The 17,371-nt window shown below is 38.3% G+C and overlaps 1 protein-coding gene and 1 long non-coding RNA gene across 21 annotated transcripts in view; one reads left to right on the top strand and one right to left on the bottom strand.

The window, feature by feature from the left end:
- TCF4 (transcription factor 4) overlaps positions 1-17,371 on the top strand; it is a 315,197-nt gene that overhangs the window by 30,132 nt on the left and 267,694 nt on the right. The gene's annotated exons all lie outside the window — the stretch shown is intronic.
- LOC119566626 lies at positions 9,852-15,381 on the bottom strand. Its single transcript, XR_005225904.2, has 3 exons — positions 14,388-15,381; positions 14,199-14,284; positions 9,852-11,910 (listed from the first exon to the last, which is right to left on the bottom strand). It is a non-coding gene; the product is annotated as an uncharacterized LOC119566626 (long non-coding RNA).

Raw genomic sequence — 17,371 nt, 5'->3', positions numbered from 1 at the left:
CCCTTTGGCCACTGGGAAATATTAGAGTAATTAACATTAGGTTGTATGCATTTTAATTTGATTAATCAAGGCTGTTTTATGGTACCTGTAGTATGGAATAATTTCCTTTACAGTCTCTTATAATTTCTTGTTTTTAAATTTGGAGAATGCATGGCTGGACTGCAAACTTAAATGCAATGATATCTTCCCCAGTTGATATAATCTCTTAAAATATAACTGTCAAACCAAAGAAGTCTTCAAACTTCATAAACATCATTGCCACTGTTTAATGAGAATGTGAAATATTGTGCATTCTGCTGAAAATGCTGTTCCAAAAAAGTCTGTAACTCAACGCTTATGCTGGCAACAAGATTAAAAGATGGGAATCATTTCAGAAATATTGGTGATCTTTTGAGTAACAGTAATAGTTTTGAAAAACTGTAAGATAAAGGTAGAGAACTGTATAAAAATCTCTTCTGTACATGATCAAAAATGAATCTGGAATGGATTTAAAATAATGTTAATAGTGATGAGAGATACAGAGTGCAGTAGTTAATAAGGAAGGTGCTTTTCACTTAGGTTATTGTAGCTTCTGTTTTATTAACCTCTGTTTGAAGTACAAGTACAAAAAAGACCATCTTTACTAGTTTTCTTGTCACAGGAGTTGGGATCTAAAGAGAATTATCACTGATGGAAAACCAGAAAGGCTAAATAGATATACTTGGTCTCACAGGCAGTGCATTAATTTGCTCAAATTAAATATTATCTTTAAATATGGAAAGGTTAAATGTACACTGATAATGGATTTAGACAGCCATTAAGTCATAATTGCTCTCTAATGCAGTTAGTAAAAGACATCATTCGATATAACTTACTGAAAAGGGACTAAAAGCACCGTGATTTTTGTTTTCCACTTGCCCCTTTTCCATATAAAGGCAGGATCAAATTCCACTTTCATTTAACAATGTGGTACCTTGTTAAACTCATTGGGTTTGCACAGATATAACTAAGCAGAATTTGCTCCAGATTGGCAACCGTTTTGAGTTCAGCGGTGCTCAGTCCTGAGTGGATGTGCAAGAAAGGAAGGGTCTGAGGAGTCTTTATGGTTCTGATTATGCAAGGGCAAGACATAGTCCACTTGTGGAATAGAGCCAATACTCCCTGCTAGCTCTATGCTATGCTACTGCACTTGTAAGCACTAAGGGTGAAATCGTGGCCCCCACTGAAATCAATGGGAGTTTCGTCATTGACTTCCATGGGGCCAGGATTTCACCTTAGATACCTGAAAATTGGTGAAGACGGCTGGGATGATGCGGGAGATGGCACAGGCCAAGTGCATCCTTAGCAGTGTTAGGAAAGCTGCCACGTTTGCCTGCTCCAGGAGGCTCTTCTTTTAGTGTGCTTCCACCCAGTGTGAGTCATGGATTAAAAACACAGTCTGGTTTATATATAAATTGTGGGAAAGGCAAGCTTTATTGTGGTGAATGTGCAAATATTTGCAAATTTAAACTTGTGGCATATTTATTTGTGGAAAAAAAATTAAAAGGGGGGCAGGGGGTTCTACTGTTGTCCTAGGTCTCACTAACTTCACATAATTTTTCAAGACACTGGTGCTGATCCTTCAGACCCTCCACAGGTGGCAGTCTTATTGACATCAGTGTGGGGTAGATGCTTAACTAGTGTAAATTGGCATAGCCCCATTGAAGTCAATGCAGTTATCTAAGTTTATACCAGCTGAGGATCGGAAACTTTATCAGTGTGTCATAGAACCCTGACTCTTCAGACATTTTCTTGATTATAATTGTTTTTAAAAAGTTCATATGGGAAATGTTGTTTGCTAGGATATATATTATTTGAAATTATATGATTGATCCCCAAGGTAAAATACATCCTGCTTCAGCATCACGGAAGAGCTGAAATCTTGGCACCTGTGCCTTCCATGTTATGGAAATCAGCTTCCTTCATCCCATCCCCTGAATTAGTCCTTAGTGAAATCTAAAAGGGAAGGAATCGCTGCCTGGTGTCAAGACACACCTCAGAGTCTGTATTGGATATGTTGATATTAATCTGTGGGATTCTTAGAGAAGTGGTGGCACTTTTGGCTAGTGGCAGCAATAAGTCTCAAGTGCCAACCTGAGTAAAGAGCATGTTTTTGGGGATTTGGGGTGCCTAGAATAAGAATCTCCACTGAATTATTTGTCCACCTTTTGCTCTAAGAACTGAACCACAGATCTGAACTACAGAAAGGTGCCCTGCTTGGCACTTAATACATCTTATGTTTTGGTATATGCAAGTAGCTTACTTGTCTTTTAAAGAAAAATAGCAAAAAATCTGTCCTTTTAAAACAGAAATTTCCATTTAAAATCGATCCCACATTTTACTAATTGTATCATATGTTGTATCCTTTGTCTGGTTTGATATCGGGAAGTTGAAAACCCATCATGCACTTTATGAAAGGAGACCTCACTTATTTGAATAGATTCAGTCAATCAGATTACTTTAGAAGAAGACCAAGAAAAGCAGGACAGGAAATGCAATATAGGAAGAAGACTTTTCAAATTGCTTTTTCCATGCATTATTTAAGCAAAACAGTACAGTGAATGTGTTTCCATGAAAGAAAACCATAAGCAGTTAAGACATCAACTCAAAGTGTTTTTGCATTGCATAGCAGGCGAAAAAAAATCTTGCTCAGTGTTAGTCATTTACCTTATGTATCAGTGGACAGACTCTGGTGTCTGTTGGCTAATACAGAGTGTCACCTTGCATGTTCTTAGAGTAAAAGAAACCTTCTGTCATAGTAAGGATGTTAGAGGCAGCTATCTTGCTTTGCTAAGACATGAAGCTGCATCCATTAAGACGTTGGAGATCATCTTTTTAATTTTAAACGAAAATTTTTTTGTTAAAGAAAACCTAAAGAGGTTTGCAAAACAGCTCCCAAAAGTCTTCCAATGCTTCATTCCCTGATATAAATTAAATCCTTTCCCATAGAATGGTTTAGGCTTTGCAAAATATTGTGTTCATAGTATTCTGTATTTGTTTTTCCCAAAAACATTTAATAGATTTTTTTTAAAGAGCTATTTAATTATGGAAAGTATACACCATTACTGTATATCCGTAAAATAAAAAGATGCTGAAAAACTAACAGACCTGTGCCAAATGGGAGATGTTAATATGATACAGAGATGGCTTTTGTGAAATGAGTTTTATACACTTTCTCCATAAAACTACTACACATTGTAGTACAATTTTCAGTCTCTGCTCAGGGAGGAGCCCAACAAAGAGATATTAGGAGTACTGTACAGTACCTTTTCCCCAAAACAGTAGCACCGAGAACGTTAGCAAGAATGGGCCATTTAGCATTACCTGTGTAGCATACTAGTGGTACAGTTAGCAAAATCACCACCAATCATTGGCTAGGCACCCACATCTTTGAGTAGCTATTCTGGGTAATTCTGTTTTATTAAATACCTTTTTCATTGCCTAGAAATCTTCCAGTGGGTTTCAGTGGAATGGCTCTGAAAAGAATGAGAAATGCCTCTTCGTTTGGCATTTTCCGATTCATCTTATGCTCAGCTTGTCTGAAGTAGATCTTCATTGAAAGAGAATACCTGAAACAGGGACTGATGTCTTTTGGGGTTTATTCTGCAGGGGTTTGCATTGCCATTATGGTGTTGTTGCATGCACCATTACAAGTATTAGCCATGAACAAGTAGAGATAATAGCTGTGAAGTTTTCTGCTCTACTTTAGGTGTGCTGTGATTACTTCTCTTGCTACTGTATTTCATTCATTTCAGATTTAAATATCTAATGGCGCTCATCAAACAACATTTAAACTTTCTATGAAATCCTGCAAATGTTCCTTTAGATCATATTATAAGTAACAATGGATGAAATGAGCTTGAATGGGAAGGCTGTATTTCAGTCTCAGGGGTTCTGCAGCTGTTTGTGATGACAGTGGAAAACTTCAATTGAACTGCTGCCTTGTATTCAGCAGCATTGTGCCCATTGAGCTACATATAAACACAGTATAAATGGTCCGGTACATTTCTTTTTCCTCGGTATTTTCAACTTAGTCACTAGAGTGTCTCTGTAGAAAATAATTTATTTACTGGAAGTTAACGAGGAATCTTTTGGTCACTGGGAACGCCAGACGTGGTGTTAGGATTGCAACATGAACAAACTTCATTCAACAAGGACGTCTTTATGCAGTGAAGTATTGGTCACATGACAGTGCATCACTTGCAGCAAATCCTGATGCTGAATCAGAGCTGTGTTCACAAGATAAGTGGAAATGTGCCCCCTATGTCTCAGATTGCAGAATGGAGTTACAATTTTTTGAGATCTGTAGTGGGTTACTAGCTATTATTTATTTATTTGCATATTGCCATATTTGCGCATATTTACAGGCATAAAAGTTAAGTGGCATAAGGGTATAAAGTAGTATAGAAAGTTGTTACACTGAGTAAAGAAATCAAGTCATTGGTGTGGAGATTAGTGAGGTGATAAAAGAGGGACAGCTGAAGAAATGTTGGGAGAAAAAATTAACTTTGTTATTTAGGCCTTTATTATGTAGAAGCTGAATTTTGAATATAGTTGAAAGCCTATTGTGGAATACATTTGTCAGCATCAATCACATCTGGGTTAGAGATCATTTCTTTTACCTGTCCATGATTAACTGATTTTTGTTTTTTATCACATCAAAGACCAAACAAATTAAATAATAGGGTTTAAAAAAGAACTAGATAAATTCATGGAGGACAGGTCCATCAATGGCTATGAGCCAGGATGGGCAGGGATGCAAAACCAAAACCATGCAAAACCAAATGCACACTTGCACTGAAGCACAAACCCATAAACAAAGAAAACAAACAAACATTAAAAAAAGGCAGTCTATACAACATCACCAGAATATACTGTGAAGTCATCAAACCTCTTACTCCCTAACCTTGTAATTCTCTGTACTGCTGGCCAGCCCATCTCTCTCTCTAATCCGGGAGAAGCCAGAATAAGAAGACAGACAAAATTTCCAAAATCTAACTCATTCTGTTCAGTGCTCAGTCGCTCCACCAGGATGCTGTGAAGTGCTGAGTTCAATGAGATTTGAGGGTTCTTGGCACCTTATAGGAGATCAGATGCTGAGTGAGTCCTCTGGACACATAATGGCTGCAGGTGTACTCCTTGCTTTGTAAATCATTTTAGGACACCTCAAATATGAAATCACACTCTCTTCTTTAGTATACTTATTAAGCACAGTTTCATGACTGAAAGGCATGCTATTGAGAATTATTAGATCTGTGACCATAGCATAATAATCTGCATTGAAATACTGGAAAAATGTCCTTATTGTAGAGTTTCCTGTATTAAACAAAGGGCATATATAGTTCGATAACGATTTGTGACCTCTTCATCTCATTGTAATGAACTGATGTGTGAAAACCAATATAAATAACGTTTAAAGGAGCTCCAAAACAAAGTTTAAAAAAATAAAAACAAATGGTAGCTTAGCTGGTTTTAAAAAATATTCGGTGGTTTTTAGAATTGTTGATAACTTTATTTTCCCCCTGTCTCCCTTTGGTAACTATGAGTGAAGATTGTAAGCCATATTAAACGTAATTGGTCATTTTGTAAACTCAACTGTACTATAGTAAAGTTTGGTATCTTTAAATGTGTGCCAGAGACTAACAGCTGTTTGGAATCTGTCTGGAGTCAATACTGAACTTTGGTAAATGTTTCTCTTCAAGAGTTGGAACATAATCCTTCCCTCACCCGTCCATGCAAGTCAGTGTCTTTTCTTTTCTTTTCTTTTCTTTTCTTTTCTTTTCTTTTTACTAACTTTGATTGATGGAAACACTTGCTGGGAGCTGTTACTGACATTCTTTCAAAAAACAGGAAACATGAAATGTTATGATAGTGTTATGTCTATTTTTGAAAGTAAGGCTGTTAACAGTGCTGATAGGCTGAAATAAATTATAAAAGCAAGATTATTAAGTCTCTGCAAATTGCTAATTTATTTTTCTCACCTAATTTTGATGTATAGTGATTATAGGGACACACATTTTTGAAAACTAGTGAATGACTGAGATATTATTTGCATATTGCAAAAAAGTTTGATTACACTTTATATTTAACATTTACCATAAAATGCCCCCAAACCTTCTTGCTCTCCACTGTCATTTGTAACCCTCTGAGCTAAGAGAAGATTTAAAAGAGTTTAATTTTCATCGCTTTTTCTATACAAGCAAAAGGTGGTCTTATCTTATGCATAGTAAGGATTTTCTGCCTGATATGGCTTTTAATTTTGCTCTCATGAGAATCATATTTGGGTTCATATTATCAGATGCTGTATACTGAATATATTCACAATTTTGTACATTGAAAGGTTTGTTTAAAAATTAACTATGACTATTGCATTTTTGAATAAGACTAGCAAGCTTAAGTACACAGAATGCTGACCATATTTTTTTTTGTGATTTTTACCTTGAATTCCAAAAAATGGTTTCAGTTTTGCCACATAATTGTTTCAGCAGTTCGGAACAAACTTTGTGCCCAATCGTGTAAACCCTTACTCTCACGAGTTCTGTTTCTTTCAACGAGATTACTCACAAAAGTAGAGACTGCCAGTGTAAGGGTTTGCAGGATTTGAGCCTTCAAAGGGCTGAGCATCTTTTCTCTTTTCAAAGGGAGAATACAAATAGGATCTTAAGGCCAAATTCTCCCTTTGGTATGCAAGCATAGCTCTCGTTACAAACAGTAGGAGTTACTTGCTTGTATCCAAAGGAAGAATTTAGGCCAATTTTTAAAAACGGTTGTGGGAGCATTCCTCACAAAGTAGTATACGTTGAGGCACAAAGAGAAAACTGTTTATGCCAAAATATGATATGTAGTGTGCACACAAATCAGGCACTTGCATGTACAGTTCTCTGTTTAAGGCGCACATTTACCTTGATTGCACATACCTGCAGATATTTTATTGGTACAGTTAGATATATACACTTGAAAATGTGGCCATTAAGGTACTGAATAGTGACAAGTTACTGTGAGGAGAATGGTGTGTAACTTCCTGAAGTAACGTGGAATTCTCTTTGCTAACAGAACACTGTTGGATGTATATATTCACAAAGAGATTCCAGATGCAAAGGGGGGAGGAAGAGCCTCCCACTGTGAGGGCAATACATAGTCCTGTGTGGAATGCACGCAGTGCTTCCTGCTAATGCCTCTGCCATCCAGAAAGGGAGGAATGGGACAGGGTTAGGGTGGGATAATGGCACAGCCCCCTCTACCACACTAGGCTGTGGATGGAGCCGCAGGATGCGCTCATGCCACATATTGGAGGCTGGTGAAGCTGCTACTGCACTGTGTGCTCCCTAGGAGCTGGGGATGGGGATGTGGTTTGAATCATGCAGCATTCCTCCCGGGTCACCCATCACTGCGTAACCCCTTTGCATGCCCACCACCCATTCCAGTGGCTGAATTATATGTATATCATACTTTAATACAATTACCCGTATTCTGTTCTCATTCACATGGGTGTAAACTGAAAGCATTCAAGGATTCATTGGAGTTGCTCCAGGTTTGCACAGGTGTGAATGAGAGCAGAGTTTATGCTAATACCTACTTAAAAGAGCTCTGCTCTTTGTGAGAAGAGGTAATTTAATCTCAGAATTCACTTAAGGCTTGATCCTGCTCCCATTCAGTAAATGGAAAAGCTCCCATTAACTTTAATAGGATAGGATCAAGCCCTAATGGGCAGAGTTTTAAAGCTATTTAGGCACCTAGAGATGCAAATAGGTGCCCCCTGGAATTTTCAGAAGTACCGAGGCACTTAACTCCCATTGAGAATGAGGCACCTACTTCTCACTAGGTGCCTATCTGCATCTTTAAGCACCTAAATACTTAAAAAAATCTGTCCCTAAGAACCAAATCCTGGCCCAGCTGGAGTCAGTGGCAAAATTCCCCATTGAGTTTAATGGGAGCAGGATTTGACGCTAGCATAAAACAATAAAGTAGAGACTATATGGAATCTAGCATGAAACAATAAAGTAGAGACTATATGGGAACCAGAAAGCACTTAGATTTTTTTCTTCATATATGAAACAAGTTTAAGATTTGTTAATTTTTCTGAAGTGCCATGGCAACATACATATCTGTTTTGCAGCTTATGAAATGTATTTTTGGAACTGTTGACTCACACACTTGCATATTTTTGCTGTACCAAGAGAATGTATTTCCTTTTGCTTTCAAGCAGCTATTCAGCATGAAAATAAAAGCAGTTAGTTTCTGCATTGTATCATGTACGGTGCAGGTTTGTTTTCTAGAACAGTAACACCTGGGCTGAATATAGTTAATGGGATTGCTGTATGTTGCTTCGGTAATCACTGCTTGTGACAGTGGTGATACACAGTTGTGGAGAAAGTGCAATTCTTTCCATAGGTATAAAGCTTTTATTATAAGCCTGACAGGCTGAAAGGTAGATAACTGAGGCTGGAAATCAAATGTGCACTAGTGCTGTGTTTTGTCAGTTCACATGCCTTGCAATGGAAAGAACGCAAGTTTCCAGATTTTCAGGGAATCTTTTACTCAGGCTATACCTAACTGCAGTTATTCTCAGGGGCAGATTCAGAGTTTGGAGCCCCCGTGGAATAAAATCTACAAAGAAGAGGTGAGGGCGGGGGGCTGATTCACTTCAACCTCTGCCAACTGGATTCTTATTGAAACCTTAGCGGTATTTACAGTTGCACTTCTCCAGAGGAAACCCCGTGCTGGTGGAGGGAAATGCCATTCTGCATCTCCCAGGTTTATCAGGACTAGATTTGGCCCGCTGTAGTTGTAGCCAATGAATGATGATGATGACGATGCTTTTAATCTGTATCAGCCATGAAAGTACTTCTAGATAAGTGAACACTGTAAGATAAGATTTTATTGCATGCTCTATAGTTCTAATTTATTACACACTACACTAATCTCTTTCCTGATGGTCAGTGGCTAGCCAGGGCAAAGCTTTTCCAGCAATCCCATTATAATTTAGAGTGGGTACTGACTCCATGAAAGTGCCTTTGTCATCTGAGTTCTGTGACAATGAAGGAGTAAGGTATCACTTCACAAAAGGAAGTGAACAATAGAAACTCCTATTATGAATATTCAGTGACATTACATGAATGACCTTTTCACACAAATTAGGTTGGTTAATCTTATATCTGTAATATAATGGTATGACATACTTTTTTTCCCCAAAGGAAATCTGGCTCTGCCACAGTGCGAGATTTTGTGTTAGGTACATCCAGAAGTGGAAAGGTGGGTGGTGGGAGGGAAAGCCATTGCAATTTTCAAAATTTCCTTTCGTGTGGTTAAGAGATTTCCACCTGAAACTGCAGGGACTAAGTCATCAAGGGCCTATGAGGCAGTTTTAGCTCTAGCAAGCAGATGATTTCACAAGAATGGGCTTGCTCTGCCATGGATCAGTAATATAGTTTTGGCCATTTAAAGGTTATGCAACCTTATAGTCCTATTACCATCAGCCTTGTCTTCTCCAATCCTCACTCTGCTTTGTTGCACCCACCTGCCATGTTTTTTCACTGTTTAAGCTGGAAGCCCTTTGGGGCTGGGACTTTCTTTTATTTTATCTTTGTACACTGGCAGATACAGTGAGGCCCTGATCACATGTGAGGCCTCTGGGCATTACTGTAATACAATTTAATAACAGTAATAGTCCCTGATTATCCATGAGGTTGAAGAAACTCAATTTCTAGTTTGGAACTTGTAAGTGTATAATAATATCGACTTACCTTGTAGGCCTGTTCTGAAGCTTTATTAATTAGTATTTGCTAAGAGCTTTGGGATCCTTAGGTGAAGGTATTAATGAAGTGCAAAGTATTGTATGAATTAGTTATTATTTTATTTCTAAATGGTGAGTATACATATACCTGGCCATTAGGGAACATCAGAACAATCTTATTTAAAATATCAGCCTTGCAGTTTTGGTGGTTTAATACAAAAACCAAATAGTAGCAATATAAAAAATTACATAAAAATGAGACATGGTTTCTGTATCAATTTTAATATGCTATTAGAATGGGAAACTAGGAGAGACAGCAGTGTTAGAAATGAGATTGCAGTGCAGTATGAGAGCAAAAAAAGTCAATGCAATTTTGAGCTGCATACCCAGAGGCTTTGCAACACAGAGCAGGAAGATAATAGTTCCTCTCTACTTGGCTCTGGTGAGAAAGCACCTAGAATACTGCATGCAGTTGTGGGCCCCAAAATGCTAGAAATATATAAACTGGCAGTTATTCAGAGAACAGCAACAAAAGTTATCAAGGGGGCAAAGGGAGTGATTTGTTAGGAACGGTCAAAAGAAACTAATAGTAATAGTTTGACTGAACAGGACATAAGGGAGTGGGGGGTAGGCTATAACTGTCCTTAAAAATATGAGGAGTGTAAATCCCATGGATGATTAGCCTTTGTATTGGGTGATAGAAGACAAATGAAGCTAAATGTACACTTCCAAATGGTGAAATCTGTTACACTGTCGGACAGGCTAATGGAAGCAGTGGAAGCCAAATATCTGGAGACATTTAAAACTAGACTAGATAAGGCGCCTGCAAATGTAGTGGGCCAGACCCTCCTCCTTTGTACCTCTAAACAGCATAAATCAGCTGGAGGCTCAGTGGCTCCAGCCCCTTGGGGATTCCCCCAGCATTGTGGGAATCCTTGAATGGCATCAAACTATTCTAGCACTATACCACCACCCTCTCTTGCAGTCATTGGGGACAGGCTGCATGATCAGAACATTGTTGTGCTTGGGTAATGTCTAGCTGTTGCAATTGGGAATAATTTAGAACCACCTGAGGCTGTTTGAAATTGACTTTAAGTCACCTTTGCCCACTCCTTCCTCAGCTGCACTGAGTGGATCATGGCCCCAGCTGAGGATCTTGTGACCTATCTGGAACAATCCTGTACTGGCAAAAGGGATGGACTCCCCCCTTGGCCTTTTATAATCTCTGATCTCTATGCTTAATTGCAACAGGGGAAATGTTCGTCAGTTGATCTTGCTGTTTTAGTTTGATTTGTCACTGGACTGTATGCAGTTGTAAAATATTACTTCAGTGAAAATGCTCTAGATTGTGCTTTCAAGACCAGGTGCCTGCGATTTTACAGCTTGTTTTTCCTTTCCAGTTTTCAATGCTGAAACTTGTAGAATGTCTTTAACTTGATTGTGTTTTTTTTAACTCCCTACCTACTAATTGGAGTGAGACATAACTTTGTAGCTTTATCTCTTTCCCATTCCTCATTTTATTTCTGTTTCAATTAGTGAGTATGCCTTTAGCAAGAGACTGAGATTGTTTTGCTATCTGTTCTAAGATTTGCCTGCAAGAGAAATACATTTTATTGCTTGTCTTCTCAGATGCTCAAGTAGCATTCTCCCCTTTACAATCAATGAAAAGAACAAGAAGCTAATTTGCCTCAGGTTTGGCCTCACTGTGCAATGCTGTTTCCCTATTATTAGAGCCAGGGAGGAGATTTACCTGTGTTGACATTTTGAGTTTAACAAAAAAAAAAAAAAAGCTTTAATTTCCATCTTGAGTCATATTTTAAAATTGAAAAGAATAAGCGTGGAAACTTGACTAATCAGTGGTGCCAAAGATGTTAGTTAAGGGTAGAGTAAGGCAGAACAGTTTGACAGAAGGGCTCATAGCATAGTAATATCTCTGGAAGCTTGATCTCGGTAATTCCACTCAGTGATGGCGCTCTCCTTCCTTCCTGTGAGCACTGGCATCTCTCTCTGTTAGGCAAGTCATGAAGTGAAAATTCACTATTGGTCCAGGAAACTTACTGCTGATTCAAAGTGTAATATGAAGCCACTGACCACTGGACCATGCTGAGAGTATTGAGCCTGATTTTCCACTGTCTTGCCCATCGCGTGGTCATTGACACCTGTAAAATGTGGATATTATTATTATTTTTAGTTATCCTTGCATATTATATTTTTTGTATTGTGGCAGTGCCAAGGAGCCAAAATCATGGGCAGGGCCCCATTGTGCTAGACACTGCACAAACACGGAACAAAACGATGGTTCCTACCCCAGAGACTTCAAATGTTTCCAAATCAGAATTCTCCACTCACATACAGCAGTGGTGACAGCAAATTGAAGGTGATGGAGAAAATAAACAGCTGGTGGATAACATATTCTGCAGATGAAGTGAGCTGTAGCTCACGAAAGCTTATGCTCAAATAAATTTGTTAGTCTCTAAGGGGCCACAAGTCCTCCTTTTCTTTTTGCATATTCTGCAGTGGCGCCTGTCATGAATGACTCTTTAATGATGAAAGCAAAAGTATGGGAGTGATGTAATTTCTTGTGGGCAGTGCGTTCTTCTTGACAGTTTCTTTCCACAACGATTTTCAAGTTGCTAGGGAAGTATGGATGTTGATCCTCAGGCTCTGTTCATTTAGCTATCACTGATTCCTTTAATTTAATAATGATCTGGTAAACCAGCCATCCATTTATTTAATTTAAAAAAAAAAATCAATTACCTAAATGAAAGAAAAACTGAGAGGTGTTAGAAACAAAACACGCAAAACCCTGGGGAAATTCCGTAACCCCAAATTTTGTTTAAAAAAAACACATAAAATTACTAGGTGGCAACAATGTACTTACCTATAAAATCTTTACAAGTCTTCACAAGCATTTAAAATTAAGAAAATAAATAGGTAAGGACACCAGAAATCTATTATTCCCCATTTATAAATATAAACACGTATTCCTTACGAACACAAACAAATGTGACTTTCTCAAGACATTTGTTCTGATTTGTTTGACGGGGTCTCTATTTGTGAATCTCTTAATTCCAACTAGTTTCACAACATTTTTCTTTGTCAAGTTCCTTCTTAGTGTCACTAGAAGCCATTAACGTCATTTGCTGAAGTCCTTTTGTACATCACTTTTCCAGAGCTGACATCAGATGTACAAACAAATTGTTTGGTACACGCTCCCAAGATGTTCTTTTTAAATACAGATAAATTACATTTTACTCTGTTCAGTCAATTCCAATTTACCCTGCTTAGTAAATATCAATTGTCCATATAGATTTTTCCCAAACCTTTTCTGCGCCAACTAGGTTCAAATGGTGCAGGTGACAAAAGCTCACAGGTAGGTACAAAAAAAGGGGATCTTCTCGGAGGGCTACATGTTGTGGGAGGGGTGAGGGGGATGGGAAATTACAATAGGATCAGAGGAGCAACAAGAGGGATAACAGTGGGCGAATCTGCTCAATATCTTAGAAGTCTGTAGACAAATGCATGGTGTCAGGGGAATAAACAGGAAAAACGAAGTATTAGTGCATAAGCTAAACTATGAGTTAATTGGCATCACAGAGACTTGGAATAAATCTCATGACTGGAATATTGGTATAGAGGGAAAGGTTTAAAAAACCCTGTCATGTTTAGCCTTGAGAAAAGAAGACTGAGGGAAATCTGATAACAACCTTCAAATAAGTTAAGGGCTGTTATAAAGATGATGATGAATTGTTCCCCATCCCCTCTGAAGGCAGGACAAGAAGTGATAGGCTTAATCTGCAGTAAAGGAGATTTAGGGTTATATTTTAGAAGAAACTTTCTAACTTTCTTAACTAAGAGTAGTTAAGTGCTGGAATAGGCTTCCAAGGGTATGTCTATACTACCTGCTGGATCGGCAGGCAGCGATCAATCCAGCAGGGATTGATTTATTGCATCTAGTTTAGACGCGATAAATTGACCCCTGAGCGCTCTCCCATTGACTCCTGTACTCCACCGGAGCAAGAGGCGCAGGCGGAGTGAAGACACCGCGGTGAGTAGATCTAAGTACGTTGACTTCAGCTACGTTATTCATGTAGCTGAAGTTGCGTAACTTAGATCGATTCCCCCCCCACACGTTATTCATGTAGCTGAAGTTGCGTAACTTAGATCGATTTCCTCTCCGCCCCCCTCCCCCCCACACACAGTGTACACCAGCCCCGAGAGGTTGTGGAATCTCCATCACTGGAGGTTTTTAAGAACAAGCTAGATAAACACCCTGTCAGGGATGGCCAAGGTATACTTGGTCCTGCCTCAGCACAGGGGGCTAGACTAGATGACCTCTTGAGGTCCCTTTGTGCCCTACATTTCTGTGATTATTCAGAATTGTGGGAGTGATTCCATCTGATCTCTGGGTTGTGTATGAATTCAGAAATTTTAATTTCTTACTCACCTGTTTTGGCTGGGTCCTGGTTTCCTTCGGCATATTTTATGCCTCAAGAAGCTTCTTGCTTTTTTCTAGAATAGATCTCCAAGCCTCTTTTGTAAACACAGGGACAAGTGATTAATTTAATATTTTAGCAAATTCTACCTTTTCTGTCAATAAATTATTGTTGTCTCTTAGAAGCCCAACCTCACTGACCTTTTATTGTTCATTTTTGTCTAACATTTATCTTAAATTCCTGTTCACTCTTCTATATGTTCTCCAACTCTTTCTTTCTTTCTTTCTTTCTTTCTTTCTTTCTTTCTTTCTTTCTTTCTTTCTTTCTTTCTTTCTTTCTTTCTTTCTTTCTTTCTTTCCCCTAAATCTTTAGCTGTTCTCGTCACCTGATGTTTTATGGCCACAACTTAAAAAACGTCCTCCAGGCAACTTCCTTTTTTGTTGATTTCTCTTGATTTTATTTTCTTCTCTCCCCTCCCCCCAACCCCTTTCTGGCTTCATGGTACACGTTTCACTGCATCATATTATTTCCTTTCAGTTCAGCCATCTGCCTGGTTAGGCACATCTTTTTCCTTTATGCTGGTTTCAGTATAGATTTCTGTGTCTGCCCCTTCCTTTGGCTGTCAACCCAGACACTCCCTTGCAGCTCAGTAACCTTTCACCAGTACATTGGTGGGACCCCTCTGTTCATACTTAGTTTACCCAAATACTATGGATCTTTCAAAACCTATGTCTTCCAAAAGAACCTAAGTGCCCTGGAAATTGAATCCTCCTGTGCTTAAGTTTATGTTGCTCTCATGACTACCAGATATATTTCATTGTTTTATATCTTCATTTCCACTAGCAACTGTCTACCTTTCTTCTGTGCCAAGTTTGTTACCTTGATGGTGGAACATTGTTTTTCTAAACCTTCCTTGTGGATAAGCGTTTTGCAAAGTTCTGAACTTGTGACATTTTCAGTAGGGATGAATAAATGAGTTCAGACATTATAAGAACTAACCCATAACTGTGCCTAAAATTCAAATGTAACCAAATGTTTTTGCAAGTTGGGAAGTGTTCTTATAACATTTTTTCCAGTATTTTTCACTTGAGCACGCCTCTGCACTTCCTGGTTCTGTCCAGGGCCAGAAGTGGAAGTGCTGAAATATCATGAGACAGGCTGTTCATGTGAGATTTCCCACTCACTTTTCCAGACCCAAGAGATCTGAGCTATTGGATAAACATCTGAACTTTTGGGAGGTTACTTGAACTGAGCCTCTAAATGTTTTGTGGTTCTTTGCTCACTAATTTCCAATGTCTGGTTGGCTGTTTCTCCTGCTTGGCCATATAATTTTTAAAGTTATTTTTGCATCATTACAGAGCTTCTCTCTAAAACACTTTTCTGCACTATGTATGACAGATCTTCCTATTCTTACTGTCAGCGCCTCTGAACCAGTCCTTCTCCCAAATATCAAGATCATCTTACTCTCAGCTGCCTGACAGTCTATTGCCACTACTTCTCTTTGATGGCTTCTTCTTGGAAGCGTCACATTTTGGGAGTGGGAGAGGGGAGGGAGAGAAATGCAAACTATTCATTTCCCTGTTAAGGTCCTTATTTTTCTGTTTCTTATTCGTAGGGGAGAGAAAAAGCCCTTAGGATTTTAATGTTGAGAGCTTTTAAAAAAAAAATCACACACCAAATTGATCTATGTTCTATACAATGTTCTTTTGTACTTAATGGCTATATTCCAAGTCAAAGTTGATATTTTGGGCCAAATTTTCTCCTGGCCTCACCCCATACAATGCCATTGAATTATATGGGTTTGCGCAGGTTGTAAATCAACAGAATAATTTGGATCTTACTGTGTTCTTGAACTCTCACCTCATGAAAGTTTCTCTTAGACTGCTCTGCCTTTACTCCAGAACATTTTAATTTCTGCTCAACTGTCAAATGTTCTCCACTCTCACTTGGTCTCAGCAGCGTGTGGACTCTGCTGGAAGTATAACCAGAATCACAATTCTAACGTCACATATATGGTGGTCAGTCTGATCTTGAAATTGAGAAACAGCTCTTGGAGGCTAAAATGCTAAAAATGTAATTAATTTTTATATATAGCACATCTTGGCTTACAGGCCTGCAGTATTTACAATCTATTTGTGAAACCAAAAGGTCAGAGTGACAGGCCACTGAGAGGAGCTCGTGTGTATTCCTAGACTGGGACACATCTCCCTCACTGGGACTACGTACATGAGCAAGTGTTAGCATGATCATGCCCCAAATCTTCTGACAATAGGGCTTGATCCTCCATCCATTAAAGTCAGTGGCAAAGCTCCTGTTTACTCCACTGATACAGGAATAGACCTTTGCAGAACTCTTAAAAGAAAAAGGAAAAGTTTAAAAAAAAAAAAAGTAAAATGTCCAAAGAGGAAGAATTTTATACTTTAAAAATGTAATTGGTATTTAAAAAGTTAAGTTAATCTTTCATTTTTCTCAGATATCCAGGGAAATGTAACCAGTGGATTTCCTTTTTCCAGTGCCTGAATGAATGACAACATAACCGTCCTAGAAATCGGGTGGAAGAGCTACTCACTTCAAACCTCCTATTTTCACCCACTCATCGCTTTCTCAAAGTTTTCCTTTTAGTTGAAATTTCTATTGCAATTATATTATCATTGGAGAGACACAAATTTAAATACAGAATTCTCTGGAGAGCAGCATTGAGTGTGTATTCTAAAACACTAATGAAATTGAAGTACTAGGCATGACCAGTACATCATTTTCAATCGCTTATAATTTTATTTGTGAATCAAATTTATTTAAATATGTTAATGCCACTTGTATCTATTAGGATTAAACGCAGAGTGAGTTTCTAACTAATGGTGAGGAACACCAGCAGTTTAAAAACCATATTTCTGTCTGAAAAGTTTTTTAACCAATTCTTGTTATTAGTAGCACATAATATTACTACAGCTGACTGAGATTCAAGAAAAAATGCATTGTTTTCTATCTTTTCCAGTTATTTTATTTTGTACATTTGGCAGTACATTTTGTGTAGTCAGTTTCACTGTTTCCCCTGGCTAGTGTGTCAGTTTCCCCTTTTCTTTGTATGTGTCTTTCACAATAAAAGCAACAGGGAGAAAAACATGTTTCAAAACCAGGAAAACGTGGTTTTTAAAACAACAAAAATTGGCAGGGAGACTAATGA

This window comes from Chelonia mydas, chromosome 5, assembly GCF_015237465.2.
Source record: "Chelonia mydas isolate rCheMyd1 chromosome 5, rCheMyd1.pri.v2, whole genome shotgun sequence".
Classification (NCBI taxonomy): domain Eukaryota; kingdom Metazoa; phylum Chordata; order Testudines; family Cheloniidae; genus Chelonia; species Chelonia mydas.
Note: the sequence above shows the minus strand (reverse complement) of the source record. Positions and strands in the feature narration are given on the sequence as shown.